This window comes from Choloepus didactylus, chromosome 8 (genome assembly GCF_015220235.1).
Source record: "Choloepus didactylus isolate mChoDid1 chromosome 8, mChoDid1.pri, whole genome shotgun sequence".
Lineage (NCBI taxonomy): Eukaryota > Metazoa > Chordata > Mammalia > Pilosa > Megalonychidae > Choloepus > Choloepus didactylus.
Genome location: NC_051314.1, coordinates 77,295,026 through 77,310,538, shown reverse-complemented (window position 1 = coordinate 77,310,538; position 15,513 = coordinate 77,295,026). Strand labels below are relative to the sequence as shown.

At 35.8% G+C, this 15,513-nt stretch overlaps 1 pseudogene; it reads left to right on the top strand.

The window, feature by feature from the left end:
- Positions 1 to 8,247: 8,247 nt before the first annotated feature.
- On the top strand, positions 8,248 to 9,186 carry LOC119542244 (annotated as a pseudogene).
- The last annotated feature ends 6,327 nt before the right edge of the window (positions 9,187 to 15,513 follow it).

Here is a 15,513-nt window from a genome sequence, read left to right as displayed (position 1 = left end):
ACTTAATCAGCTATGTTGTAGTATAATTTGGGCCCATTCTCTGCTTCTATTAGCAAAAAAAGTTTGCTTAATAATTCTCATTATTGAAATGTATATTAAGGATAGAATTCTTCACCATTCCTTTTTCCTTTCTTTTTTATGTAGAACAAATACAAATAAATAAACACTCTAAGACTTCAACTTTCTTTCACTATCTGAGGAGATGTAGTTGATTGGTACACTTGGGAAGGAAAAAAAGTACTGTTTTAGGCTTAGCTCTCCATTTTTCACTCATGGTACAGGCATTCTTCAGCGCTTTTTCTCCCCCCCTTCTCCAGGGATAGGCTTCACACTCAGGAGGCTGCCCCAGCTTGTGGTCTGTGATTGTATCAAGTCTTTACAGTTCTGGAGTTAAAAATTAGGGATTTATACTCCATAGCAAATATAAGCATCATTCTCCAATCCTCAACTTTCTTTCACTTTTGAAATGCAAATTCGGAGAACATGGCAATGTTTTTCAAATTTAGGTCTCCAAATTCAATTTATCTAGAATTTGCATTCTCTAATGCTAACATTGGAAACACTTTTTTTTGTGTATTTGTTTGCTTTAAGAACTATAGAACTTTCTTGAGTGAAAAGCTGTCCCTTGAATTTGGAGCCTTTCTTTTGTACCTCTAAACCTTCCTAAATTTACTGATATTTCACAACATATGGCGGGTATTTTTGTACATGTAGATGCGTTTGATCCTCATCAAGGGAGAAATGTTAGATGCAGGCTAAGAATATCAACATGTATATTTTCAGCTAGTTTGCTTCAAATTTAAATTTTCTGTTACTTTGTTTTGTAACCAAGGCAAGAATCAAATTATCTATTCTAAGCATGTTATTTTCTCTTTCCCTTTTTAGTTCCATCCTGTCTACCTTTTACAATCTCCACTTCAACACTGCCATCCCAACCTCCCATTCAATCTTCAACTCACATCAAATGAGGCTCATTGTAATAGAAATTTATTATTAAGTTTCCTCTTTTTCATGCTCTGTATTATGACCACCTGAACTACTGGGGTCTCTTTATTACCCTACAGAAAAATCTGTCAGTCCTAAGATAATGATACCAAATTAGGAAAATAGAAAAGTTGAGTGGAAAGTGGGAGTGAAGGAAATAAAAAGAGTCACAAATCAAGCTGTGAAAGGTGAAAGCATTGTCAGAGTAAGAGTAAATGGAAAAAAAAAAAAAAATACTGTGAAGGCTTGCAGTGAAATATTAATTATATACAAATATTTTATCCATGAAATGATGCTCTGGCTCTAGCACTTCTCTCAAACTAAGCCACACGAAACCACTAACATTCTGGTTACAATTATATAAAATAACAAATAAATGGCTTTCTTCTCATGATAATTCGCTTTGCTCATGTAATTTTATTACTCAATATAGCATACATGGCTCATATAATTCATTATAAGTAATTACACATGAATTTTGTGTTCTATCACTTGAGGAGAGTTCATTTTTACCCCATGTGCATACTTTACAGTGCTGTGCAATGGTGACTATATACACTGGAGTTGCAATATACCCTCTCTCCCCTAACTTGGCAGTGGATGAGAATTCCTAGGTAATTGCCTCCCTATATCTTCTCTTTTACTTCAATAGAAGTTCCAGAAGATTGTAACATCTAATTTCTACCTCAGTCAGCTCACTCCCCAGGTTTACTCCCCTTCTTATATAATTGAGAATATGTGGTCCAGTTTTTCATTCTCTTCTCGGTGATTAAACTTTCTTTTATCCTCATTTTTTAACCTTTCATTATGCTTGCCAGACAAAATGCCAATCTTCTTCCATGAGGAAATTATATCTCTTGGCAGAGACTGTCTTGCTTTTGTCCTTGATGATTAATATTTGTTCACCCATAATTGGCCTTAGATAAATTGCACCTACAAGTAATAAATATGTAGATGAGATAGTCATGCATGCATTTGAGATTTGAGGCATCTTATTATCTCAGTCAATAATTACTTCACCAAAACCTCTTTCAAGACCAGGCTGGAACTTATCTCTTTCAGGTAATTTTTCTTGATTAGTCACATCCTGCTCTGATCCTTACTTTCACATTTCCTCCAGCACACATGTATTACACTTGAATTAAGTTATTGAAAATATTGAATTCAACATATTGTTGGAGAGAATTTAAAGGCTGTTTTTGGTTTTCTTAAGAAAGGATTTTATTTCATTCCTCTTTTAAAAATGGATTTCATGTAAATGTTATAAAACTGAAAAATTTTTTAAAAAGGTAAACAGTATAAAATCTCATTTTCATCATTTCACCATCTTCCTCTGGCTAGTCAGTCCATCCTAGAGTGAAATCACTATCACTATCCTTTCTTGTGTTCTTCTAGAAATGTCCTATACCTATGCAAGGATTTAAGCACATTTACAACAGTTTCCATTTTTGTGGGAAATACATTTTTGCATTGCAGACAACAAGCATAAATAGGCTATTACCAAGATCTTGGTTAAAAGCACCAAGATTCAGTGTACATTCAAATTCTTACATACTTATTCAATATAACTCAGTTTAAGCCATATGTATCATCATGGGAGTCAATTTAATAGCGAGGGTTTTATTGACTTTCATAAAACTTCTCTGTTAATTTTAGAGAGAAGGGTGGACATAGATGCAGAACCCTATACTGCTCCTGATAAAAAATAATCTATTTGGTCCAAATTGGAATAGCTGTTCTCTATGTGAGGGCATCCAGCTCACCATCATCATAGGCGTCCCCCTTACCTCTTTTCCTGCGCTGAGTCTCCTGTTTCTTGTAATCAGTAATCCCCCCTCCCCTGCCACACACACACACTTTTAATCCTTTATTTTGGTGAAGCATATATTTCAGTGCTTTCCATGAAAGCTTGTTTGGGAGGTAATGTTTTAGCTTTAGGGTTCCTGGATTCCTTCACGATGCTAATGGTATTGCTACATAGCATTATGCTTCTAGTGTCACTGTTGAGAAAATTGAAAGCATCCTGATCCTGACTGTATGTGACCAGTTTCTCTTTTCTTTCAAAGCCTGTAACATTTTCTATTTATTCCCACTGTAGTGAAATTTAAGGAAGATTTTGTTTTTTTTTATTCTATTTTATCCATAGTGCTGAGCCCTCAGCAAAACTTTTCAATCTGAAAACACATGTGCTTTAGTATTCTCTTCCAGTTTTGCTATTACCATCTATTCAAATCTTATTTATACATTGTACCACCTGAACTGAATCTTTAATATTCTTGTATTTTCTTTCGCTTTCCCAAATCTTTGTTGTTGTTTTCTCTTTAATGAGTGATTCTGAATCCTTTTGTGAATTGAGAATTGAGACCCACATCCACATAGCTTAACTATTTGTTACAGGAAATTCTTGCCTATAAAGATAAGGCTATAAGCAAATAATTAATTGTACCCTTTTTTTAAAGGAATTCCCTGAAAATTAGTTTATCTGGACAAACAATTTTCTCATCTGAACCAACAGCTTTCTTATTAGGGCAGGTTTTTTCCTCATCTCAAAAAAGTTTGCCTTTCAGAGAACAGTTTGTTCATCAAAACTTTCCTCAAGATTCTTTTCTCATTATGGCATACAGCTCTACTACTCCCTTGGATTAAAAACAAGAAAAAAAATCCTAATGTCACATGATTTACCAGCTATTGTCCAAATTCTCCTCCCCATTCAGAGCCAAACTTCTCTTCAGCAAGGTCTAATCTGGTTTCCCCTCCCTCCTCATGCCCTCCACACTGCTCTTTGTAGAATCATCAGAAGCATCTAGACTTTCTAATTTTAAACTACTCTTCTTTACCGCATAGACAAATGAATAAATTTTAAAAGACAGCATCTGATGAAATTCAACCCACAAATAAAGGGAAAGATTGACTAATATTTCTGTCTAGAAAAAACTAACTCCCCTTTCATGCAAATTCTTTCTCATGACAGGAATTTCTAGAAGGGATAAAGCAGTATTCCTAGGATTAAAGCACTGGAAAGAAGTCATCACTCATCCTAAAAAGATAGAAGAAAACGGATGGTTTCTTGTTATAGATGATTAATTATAGGCATAATTTATTCTATTCCCCTATTTGATAAACCATTTAAAATGACAAAATGTAATTAAAAATAAAATTAGACTCCTCTATCAACAATAAAACAAACAAACAACTAAACGCTCACCATTATGAATGCCTGCCAAAATGCAAAATTTGGAACAAAATAAGATAAAATATCTCTTTAAACATTGGCAAGGAACAGTATTTTATATAATAAAATAAAATAAATGTGAAAGGCAAAAGGATCAAGGGAAATAAAGAAAAGTCCAAGAAAGGACTAATATTATTTAATATCAGGAGGAATAGGGTGGTGTCTTTAATAAATTGTATTAGAACAACAAATTATTTTGAGGCAAAATTAGATTTTCTTATACCTTGTAAAAATATAATCCATATGTCAAAGCTATAAATAAAAATAAATTTATTTTTAATGTAGTTATTTTAGGATATTTGTTTTTCTTATTATTTTGTTTTGTTCTGTTTAAAATGTTTTTTTTAATTTTTTGATAAAGTTAAAAAAAATAAATTAATTAAAGCCTAAAGTGTCTAGAAGGAAATATACAGAAATGCTTCTTATGTAAGACAGGAGTTAAGTGAAGCCTTTCTAATAATGAAAGCAAATTTAGAAACTGTAAATTACAATTACGCATATACATATACAAAATTAGAAATACTTTAGTACATATTAATAAAACATCAAAATATCATAAATTATTTAAAATGATAAAATAAAATAATATTTAAAACATATGTAATTTAGGAAAAGTTATCTGTAATGTTTTATACAGTAAGCCTTTAAAACTGATGAAAGCCAACACTCCCATTTTTTAAAATGGGCAAAGCTCACATAGTGTCCAAGTCATACATGAAGGATGAATGACCAATAAGCATTTGAAACATTGTGTTACCCAATTATCTATTACATGAAATCAAAATAAAGAAACATTTTTCAGCAAGAATTTTAAAGGACTAATGATACCAAGTTTACTTTAGTGGGAGCTATTACTGTATTTTCCAATCTCCAAGGACACTGGCTCCATTGCTATTTGTTTTATTTTCATAGTTAATTATATGTTTAATAAAGCAGTACCTTTGAACCAGGGTCATCAATGACAGTTCAGTTTGTTTACGTTGTTGATCCCAAAACACCTGTTGCAAATTAAATAGACAAAAATCCCTTTGATATTCTTAATTTGAAACATGATAAAATAAAACCTGTTTCCCAGAAGGTAGTTGGGTCAGACCATCAATTCTTCAAGATCTGTAGAGATTTTCTGGTTTTCCCCTACTTGTTCAATAGTCTTTATTTTATTTAGCTACTCAACTTCTAATGTTCTTACTTTTAAGGTTGGTCAGATACTATGATGAAAAATAATATCTGACCTAGTGGGGGACATGGAAATCAAGATAGCTCTCTGTCCTTTTATTTCTACAACTGCCTGTGAGTACAAGTGTGGTTCAGGAGACAGCATGGATGTAAACTACATCCATGTCACTATTAGCTCATTATTTTTTCATTGTAAGTCCCTCTAAGGATTTTGTGGTTAAAACTACACCTCAAGACCGAATGATTGTTATAAAAGTAAGTATTTTAGTGTTCCTCATGAAACTTAGTTTGCCTTCTCTGGAATGTAGATAATATGCAACTAATTATGCTTACGCTCTTCCAAAATCTAGGAGATGTATAGGTAATTTGGACAGCCCATGAAAATATTAAGTATCAATATCTGAATGACAATTGAAACAAATTAAGTCAAACTGTCATATTTTGAGAAAGGCTATGAAAGTAAATAATTAGATTTTTCCACTAAAAACCATAATGTAAGCTTTGATTTTCTCTTAACATCATGAGACTCTGTCTTTACAAAGACTTCTTCCATGAAAAATTGTACTACGGGTACCATCAAAATGATACATTATTGAACGGTTTCTCAGACAGTATTTAACTCAAGGTACGCCAATGATTCTAAACTTGCAGTTGGGCTATTTTCTAGAAATATACTTCTGGACAGAAACGTATATTTACATTTTAATTTGGATGTTCCATGAAGAATAAGTATTATTTAAACAATATAAAACATTTATTTGAGATTTTTAAAGAATATAACAACAGATGAATTCAAGGTGTAACATGCTGTCTAGAGAGAATAGTCCTGACTGTGGTTCAGAAAAATGTATTTGAACCTGGCATTGAACACATGCCCTTATTTTGAGAAGTACAGTAATCAGGTTCTGGTATTATCCCCAAGGATTGCCTTCTCTACTCGCTCCTTATAATTGAGATACTGATTTCAGGTGTTTTTGTGCTATTTTACTTTCCAGAGTCTTAGGAAAAAATATTTTTAAATTAATATAACATGAAATTATATTTCTTAACATAGTGTTTCATAGTATACAGCCACTATAAATCCTTGTTATACTTAGATGAACCCTAACTTTTACTTTCAAAAGTCCCTAATCTGGTTAAGAGCATTTGGTGAAACTAATTTTCCCCCTTGATATTCTATAGTAAACAAAGCAACCCTGAATTCAGTGATCTTGATACTGGGGACACAGATGCATGAATAAGCTATAAGTCCAGTGATGAGATATGGCAATATAGGAGCACAGAAAAGATGCATCTGATCTAGTTTTGGAGAATTTGGGATGGGTGTATCAGAACTTATTCTTGATGCAATGTGGGAAATTTATTGCAATGTTCCATGACAAGATATGGTAATCAGTTTGTGGAGGTATATTTTAATCCAGGAGAGAGATTTATTATGTGGTTTGGGATGAAAAAGATGGGCAGATTCATAAAGTACGAAGTAGAATCAAAAGGTAACTATAACTACCTAAAAATCAAAGTTGAAAAAGAAAAGGGTTCTGGATGAAATCCAGATTTTCTGGTTTAAAAATTGAAAGGATGGGGACATTATTTACTGAAATGTGTAATACAAATGGAGAAATAGGTTTCCTATGTTTATGTGAGCAGGGAGGCAGGGGGCATGAGGATGACAGTTCTTAGTGAGGAAGCAGAGATGAAATATTCAATTATCATATTATATTTGAAGTTCTTGTTGAATATTCAAATAAAAATGTCTGTTTTTACCTGGATATATGGGACTGTAATTCAGAGGAAATCTAATGATCTAGATATTACTATATGATGGTCATTGGAACCTGGAAAGTCAATGAGAAAAGTACAGTAGAGAGTACAGAGTGGGAAGATAATAAACAGCAGAATACTGAATAGTACCCATATTTATGGTATGTGCAAAGAAAATGAATCCATGAACTATTCTAACAGAAGCAGCCAGAAATGAGGAGGAAAACAAAACCAATAAAACATACAGATTCAAAAATTACTTCAATATAGATAAATGCAACAGAAGAATCAAGAAAGATACATATAAATATATGTATGGTGTGTGTGTGTGTGTGTATAAAATCTCCATTAGCTTTGGCATGAAGCCTGATTTTCAAGGAGAGTGTCAATTTATTAGTGGATAAATAAGCCAGAATAAAGTATCCTAGGCAGTCAATAACAGGTAAATGTGAGGAGACAATAACTATAAACAGCATGAAAATTAGAGGGAATGAAGCATAGTGAATGGAATAATGTATTTAATATTTTAAAATTTCATTTAAATGTACTGACCTTGAAAACATACTGGTTAGATGGGTTCTAACCTAAGCTTAGCTGAATGAAATAAGAGAAAAGTAGTTGATGTCTTGTCCCTAACATACCTATATTGTAGAAACTGGTAATACATCAAAATTGTGTGTGTGTTGTGTGTGTGTGTGTGTGTATTCAACACTAGTGGAAAAAGGTTTGAAGATAAGGTATTTCTAGAAAAAAATGAGTATCAGATGAAATGGAATGATTTCAATTATTGATTAAAAATATATAAATCAATATATTTTTTAAAAGAAGTTAGTGCAGAATGGGAAACCCACATTTGAAGAGATTATTAGGATTCCTGCAGGCAGAAGAGGAACATAAAGCTCAAAGCATGTTTCAGGGGAGATCTTTGTAACTAAGGTTTATAAAGATCACTGAAATCCATAATTAAAAGCATGAGGGAATAATTCGGTATCTGTTCTTTCAGGTGTGTTATGTTACATTTGATCACTGAGAAGACCTCACATCCTTTTTTCCTGATTGTTACATGCAGATAGAATATAAAAGCAAAGGTAACTATGAGAAATCACACAGCAAGAACCACATTCATCTTGTTGGGACTTACAGATGACCCACAGCTTCAAGTTCTGGTTTTCACCTTCTTATTTCTCACCTACATGCTGAGTGTAACTGGAAACCTGACCATTATCATTCTTACCTTCACAGATTCCCATCTTAAAACACCTATGTATTTTTTTCTTTCTAATTTCTCTTTCTTGGAAATCTCCTTCACAACAGTCTTCATTCCCAGATTCCTGTACAGCTTATAAACTGGGGACAATACCATTTCTTACAATGCTTGTGGCAGTCAAATATTTTTCTTTGGACTCTTTGGGGCCACAGAGTTTTTTCTCTTGGCCACCATGTCCTATGACCGCTATGTGGCCATCTGCAAACCCCTTCATTACATGACCATCATGAGCAACAAAGTCTGTACCATCTTTGTTCTCAGCTGCTGGATCTCTGGATTCATGATCATCATCATGCCCCTTGGTATGGGCCTCCAGCTGGAATTCTGTGATGTCAACACCACTGATCATTTTGGTTATGATGCATCTTCTCTTTTTAAGATCTCATGCTCAGATACATGGTTTATAGAGCAGACTGTTACTACTTGTGCAGTGTTGACATTCATTATCACACTAATTATTGTGATTCTTTCATATGTATATATCATCAAGACACTATTAAGATTCCCCTCTGCTCAGCAAAGGAAAAAAGCTTTTTCCACTTGTTCTTCTCATGTGATTGTTGTTTCCATCACCTATGGCAGTTGTATCTTCATCTATATCAAACCTTTAGCCAAAGAAGAAATGGACATCAATAAAGGGGTATCTGTGCTTGCTACATCTGTTGCCCCTTTGTTGAACCCTTTCATTTATATCTTGAGGAATAAGCAAGTGAAACAAGCTTTTAGTGACACAATCAAAAGAATTGCACTTCACACACGTAAGTAAGTTTGCTGTCAATTTGATCAATGCCTGAGAAGAGGAGCTGGAACACAACCCAGGATCAGCAGACTCCAGCCACATGCCTTCCCAGCTAACAGCTTTCCTGGACACCATCAGCCATCCTTCAGTGAAAGTACCCTATTGTTGATGTCTTGCCTTGGACACTTTATGGCCTTAAGATTGTAACTGTATAGCCAAATAAACCTCCTTTATAAAAGCTAATCTATTTTTGGCATTTTGCATTCCAGCAGCATTAGCAAACCAGAACAGATTTTGGTACAGAGAGTGAGGTGCTGCTGAGTTTGTAAATAACAAACATGTTGGAATGACTTTTTGAATGGATAAGGGGAAGATTCTGGGAGAAATGTGGGGGGCTTGATAGAAAAGACCTAGATTGCTTTGAAAAGACTGTAGAAATATGGACTCTAAAGATAATTCTGATGACGCCTTAGAAAGAAATGATGTGTTGTTGCCAACTGGAAAAGGTGCTACCTATTTTAAAGCGGAAGAGAATTTGGCAAAATTGTGTCCTGTGTTGAATGGAAGGCAGACTTTGAAAGTAACAACCTGAATACTTAGCTGAGGAGCTCTCAAAACTATGTGTGGAAGATGTAGCCTGGTGTGCCCATTTGAATGTATTATGTCCCCCGAAATGCCATTATCTTTTATGTAATCTTGTGTGGGGAGACCTATCAGTATTGATTAGATTGTCATTCTTTGAGCATTTCTATGGAGATGCAACCCACCCAACTGTGGGTGATGACTCTGATTGGATAGTTTCCGTGGAGGTGTGACACCACCCATTCAGCGTGGGTCTTGATTAGTTTACTAGGGCACTATATAAGCTCAGACAGAAGCAGCGAGCTTGCTACAGCCAAGAGGGACACTTTGAAGAATGCACAGGAGCTGAGAGAGGAGTTACAGATGAGAGACAGTTTGAAGAAGGCCATTGAAAGCAGACTCTTGCTCTGGAGAAGCTAAGAGAGGACAAATGCCCCAAGAGCAACTGAGAGTGACATTCTGAAGAGGAGCTGTAGCCTAGACAGGAACATCCTGGGAGAAAGCTATTTTGAGACCAGACCTTGGAGCAGACACCAGCCACGTGCCTTCCCAGCTAACAGAGGTTTTCTGGACACCATTGGCCATCCTCCAGTGAAGGTACCCAATTGTTGATGTGTTACCTCGGACACTTTATGGCCTTAAGACTGTAACTGTGTAAGCAAATAAACCCCCTTTTATAAAAGCCAATCCATCTCTGGTGTTTTGCATTCCAGCAGCATTAGCAAATCAGAACACCTTGTTTCTCCTTGCAGCTTATAGTAAAATGTGAGAGGAGAGGGATAAGCTGAGAAATGAATTCTTGGGTTCAAAGAAACCAGAAAATGATGGTCAGGAAAACTCTGGGTTTCCAGAAAGTGAGACCCCAAAGTCTAGAGCCCCAAATGAGGATTTAACGAAATCTGGAAGCAGCCAGTCATTTCAGTACAAGCCAGGATTGGAGATGGAGTTATCCAGAAAGGATTTGTGAAAACTCCAGTTGTTTGACAGTTTTGACCCGTGTGCTTCATGACAAGCAATTATTTTTTTATTTTTATTTTTTGTGACATCTGTATAAATGGAGCCACTGCTAGTCTGGGACTGGAGGGGACAGACAAGGGACATATTGAAGGAAAAATTTCTTCAAAGACAGAACAATGGAGGTTGAGGTCTGGAGTCAAGAAATCTTGGGCAAGGAGGACAGCAACCCATGTATCTGGAAAGGGTGAGTTTGCCCCAGAGGCAGAGGGTGGGCCTTCCACCTAGATGCTCAGGAACAGTACTGCAACCCCAGGCCTCAGAGAGGGTAGAGCACATTCCCTGGGGATTGGGGAAGACTGGCCATTATATCAATGTTGGGAAAGGGGAGAGCCTTTGCCCCAGAGGCAGAGTCCAGGTGGCACCCTGATGCTTGAGGAGGGTGGGGCCAAGAAGAAGGCTGTCTCCCCAATGCACAGATATGTTGGAGCACTCACCCCAGCATTTGGAGAGAAAGGGGCTGCTGTGTAAGCCTCTGGAAAGGGTTGGACTCCTGCTCTCTCAAGCCCCAAGGAAAAAATTCTATAAATAACTCTCAGACTTTAAAATCTATTGAAGTTTGTCCTGCAGCTTTTAGGAACTGTTTTGGGCCTGTGAACCCTGTTTTCCTTTCAGTTTCTTCTTCTGGCAATTGGAATGTTTATCCTATGACTGCCCCTCCTTTGTATATTGGCAGCAGATAACTTGTTATGTGTTTCACAGGTCCCCAGCTAGAGGGGAATTTTGCCTTAGGACAGACCATGCCTGTAAAAATTTTGATACGATCTAGTACTTACCTATTGTTACTGAAATGATTTATATTTTTTGTCATATTGTGATGGGATGAATGTATTTTGTATTTGAAAGAATATGCTTTTTTGTGGGTCCAGGGAATGGAATGTTCCAGTTTGGATATACTATGTCCCTCCAAAAGATGTTTTAATCCAATTTTGTGGGATATTTGTATTAGGTTGTTTCCATGGAGATATGACTCACCAACAGTAGGTGATAATTTTGATTAGATTATTTCCATGGGGGTGTGGCCCCACCCATTCAGCCTGGCTCTTGATTAGTTTAGTGGAGTCCTTTAAAAAGAGCCACATAGGCCCAGACACTTGCTGATGCTGATGCTTAGACATGTTTGGAGAAGGCTGTTGAAAGCAGACTTTTGCTAACCCAGAGTTTGCTCCAGAAAAGCTAAGAGAGATGAAGCCCAGAGTTTGCCCTGGGATATGCTAAGACAGGACACCCAGGTTCTTAGAGAGAAACATCCTGGAAGAAAGAATCAAGAATGCACAGGAGCTGAGAGAGGATCTGGAACACAACCTGGGATCAACAGACGCCAGCCACGTGCCTTCCCAGCCAACAGACATTTTCTGGACACCATCAGCCATCCTTCGGTGAAGATACACTATTGTTGATGCCTTACCTTGGACACTTTATGGCCGTAAGACTGTAACTTTGTAACCAAATAAACCCCCTTTATAAAAGCCAATCCACTTCTGGTATTTTGCATTCCAGCAGCATTAGCAAACTAGAACAAGCAGTAAACTTTTTTTGTTGCTGCTCCACATGCATGCAACTTTAGTTCAATAAATTTCTTCAGTACTTTGGTTTTCAGAGTCTATACATTCTGTTCTCAGTGTAACACTCCTAAAACAAAATATTTCTTAAGCCGTGAAGAATGATACATTCTATGGACTCTTCTAGAGAATGTGGTTAGGATGGGACTGAGCAGATTGCACATAACAGCCCCTGCTTACATGTCCATCTCCCTAAATCTTCTGATTCCTTCCTTTACATTATGACAGATACATTGTCATATAAACATACTGACTCTAGTTAGACTTCAATTAATAAACAAATTTATAGTCACACAACTGATTTTACTAGAAAATGAAATCTTAAATCTTAGCTGAATGAACCCATATTGCTAAATTAGTACTTGTCCAGTGTTTTCTGGGTTCCTTTCTGTTTAAAACCTGCAGAATCCAGTTCTATGCATGCCCCTCATGTTCATGACAATATAATTAACAAGATATTGTGATTACCTTCATATATATAGAAGAGATACTGCTATTCGCCTCCTGGGTCAAGCTGAATTCCCTGAATTCATCAGCATGGAAACAATGAGGGGTGGGCAGTGAGAAACTTGAGAATAGACTTGCTTGAACTAAACATCATAGTTGAAGTCATTTAAAAATATTTTTAGGCAAAAGAAAACTCTTATATAAAAGAGGGAAACCTATTTCCACAGTAATAGAGACTCAAGGGATAATAAGAGTTCAAGGTTTTCAGCTTTATTTGTGTACACATGAAGATGAGCCCCAAATCTGGGTTTATCACTCTGCATGGCTTGATGCACAGATACACTGAATGGGCTGTGAATGAAAAGAAGGTTTATTTATGCCAGTGGGAGGGCAGGGGAAACTTCCCGAATCTGCCTTCTCATAGTGATTTTTTTACATGGCTTTTATACATGTTAGGAAGAAAGAAAGTTAATCATCTTGGGTAACATGTAAAGGGGTCTGGAGAAGTTCATTAGTTCCTTATCTCAGTTATTTACAACATCCTTTTGGATTACATCATTTAAGACACATGTTGCATGGTCCTTCCAAGTATGAGGTGATGGGTGAGAGAACATGAATAATGTCTAACGTATAGCTTAATTGTTGTCTATTCATGCTTTGAAGTTCTAGATATTGCTTCTCTGGGAAACTAAAACTTAAATACACAGCTTGCTTACAGTTTTAAAGTTACATTGAAAATACTAACACAACTCACACAAATGTCCCATCCCACATCTCAGGGTCCACACCTTTAAAATCAGGGTACTAACCTGGGTATAAGACACTTGAGAAGGTTGTACATGTAACTGGCATTGCAATTCTGCAATCAGTAAAATTAGTTTTGGGGTCTGATGTTCTACTGTATCTTCCTTACTGTTAGATGAGATGAGGCAATTTTTAATTTGAAATAGCAGCTTTCTATTTCTACACTTTTTCCTTGATCTGGGAAGGCAATGACTAGACTTAATTCTTGCATTTTTAAACTCTCCATAGTGATCAGAAGCAACCATCCAGTTGTCTTTGTAATTGTTCTCATAGCAGTCGAGTGCAAAATGGATCTCCTTCCCCTTAATTCCATCTCAAACCACCAAAAGTGAAACTTTTTGTGGTTTTAATGCTATTACATACCACAGATTACACATGCCTCATTTCCTCTTCCCATAAAATTTAATTCTGAGTTAACCCAGTCCCAAACTTCCTTCTTGAATGACTCTTCCCTAGTCAATCTGTGGTAATAAGTACCATATGTCAACTCATGGCATGGAACAGAATTCACCACAAGTGGTTCAGATGAAAAGACTATAATGGGGGATTACTTACAGAGGCTTGGGAAGAGTTAAGGGAACAAATTCCTGCAAATCAAATTATCCATATAATACATTTTAATTCTGGCTGTTTCCTGCTACTTCTTCTGATCCAAGCTATAACCATGTCTCTCCTGAACTTTTGTAATTTTATTCTAACCTGTTATGATGCTCCAGACTTTGTCTTCCTACCACCCTTTTCAGTGTAGTAGGCTGAGTTATTTTTAAAAAATAGTGAGAACTTCTTTTCTTTGTTACCAGTATATTCTAAGTCCATGCTATTTCCTGCTCCATCTCCAAAAGTCTCCTCCTCTCCCACCCCACTCCAGACAACCTGGCCTCTATATTTTAAAATTTATCTGATGAGTGAAAATGAGATTTTCATTTTGCTTCTTTGATTTGTTTGTTTTAAGATATTGGTTGTCATTTTGAATACTTGGATCTGAAGATAGAATAAGCTTTACTTCCAGAGGAAACCATAACTAAAAAACTTTCAAAATATGTTAGTATACTTGCTTTATTTTTGTATGAATTATGAGACTACCTTATAAGTAAAAACAAAAATTCATTTTATGAGTATTTGTTTCCATACTATCTTAATAAGTGAAGATTTCCTGAAAGAGGTTAGTTTAAAAAAGATTTTTAAGGTAAATTAATCGGGAATAAAATAAAAAGAATGCATAGCATCTGACACATATTCTGTGTTCTATAGTTATATGTGAAATGACTGCATGAATGAGTGAGTGAATAAATTGAGGAAGATAACATTATTGGACTACACACAGAACTGGAAGCTAAAAGGGCTATAAGCTTTAAGACAAATATTTCAGGTACAGATTTCATCTGTCAATTTAGGAGTTCTGTTTTTCTTTTGAGATTAATACAATCCTTTTTATTAAGTCACTGAAGGCTTCTTTCACTTGTTTATTCCTCAGTGTGTAAATAAATGGGTACAACATGGGGGAAAACAGAAGACATGAGCACTGACACACCTTTATTAGTATCCACTTCATCCTTTGCTGAAGGTTTCAAACAAATAAAGACGCAGTTGCCATAGGTTGTGGACACTACAATCATATGAGAAGGACAGGTGGAAAAGGATTTTTTTCTCAGATGGGAATCTGAGAATGGTCTTTATATTGTATGTATAGGACAGAACTACACATACCAGTGTTCTCATAAGTGCAGCACAAATCATAACAATCTGTTCTAATAGCCACGTGTCTGAGCATGATATCTTTAGGAAAGGGGATGGATCACAGCAAAAGTGGTCAATGGCATTTGAGTCCCAGAATTCCAGATTGAAACTGAGGCTCATGTGCGGGATCACCATCAAAGCTGTTATCCTAAGTAAAGGACAAAGGTGATGCAGGCTCTGTTGTCATTATAATCATATAATGTAAAGG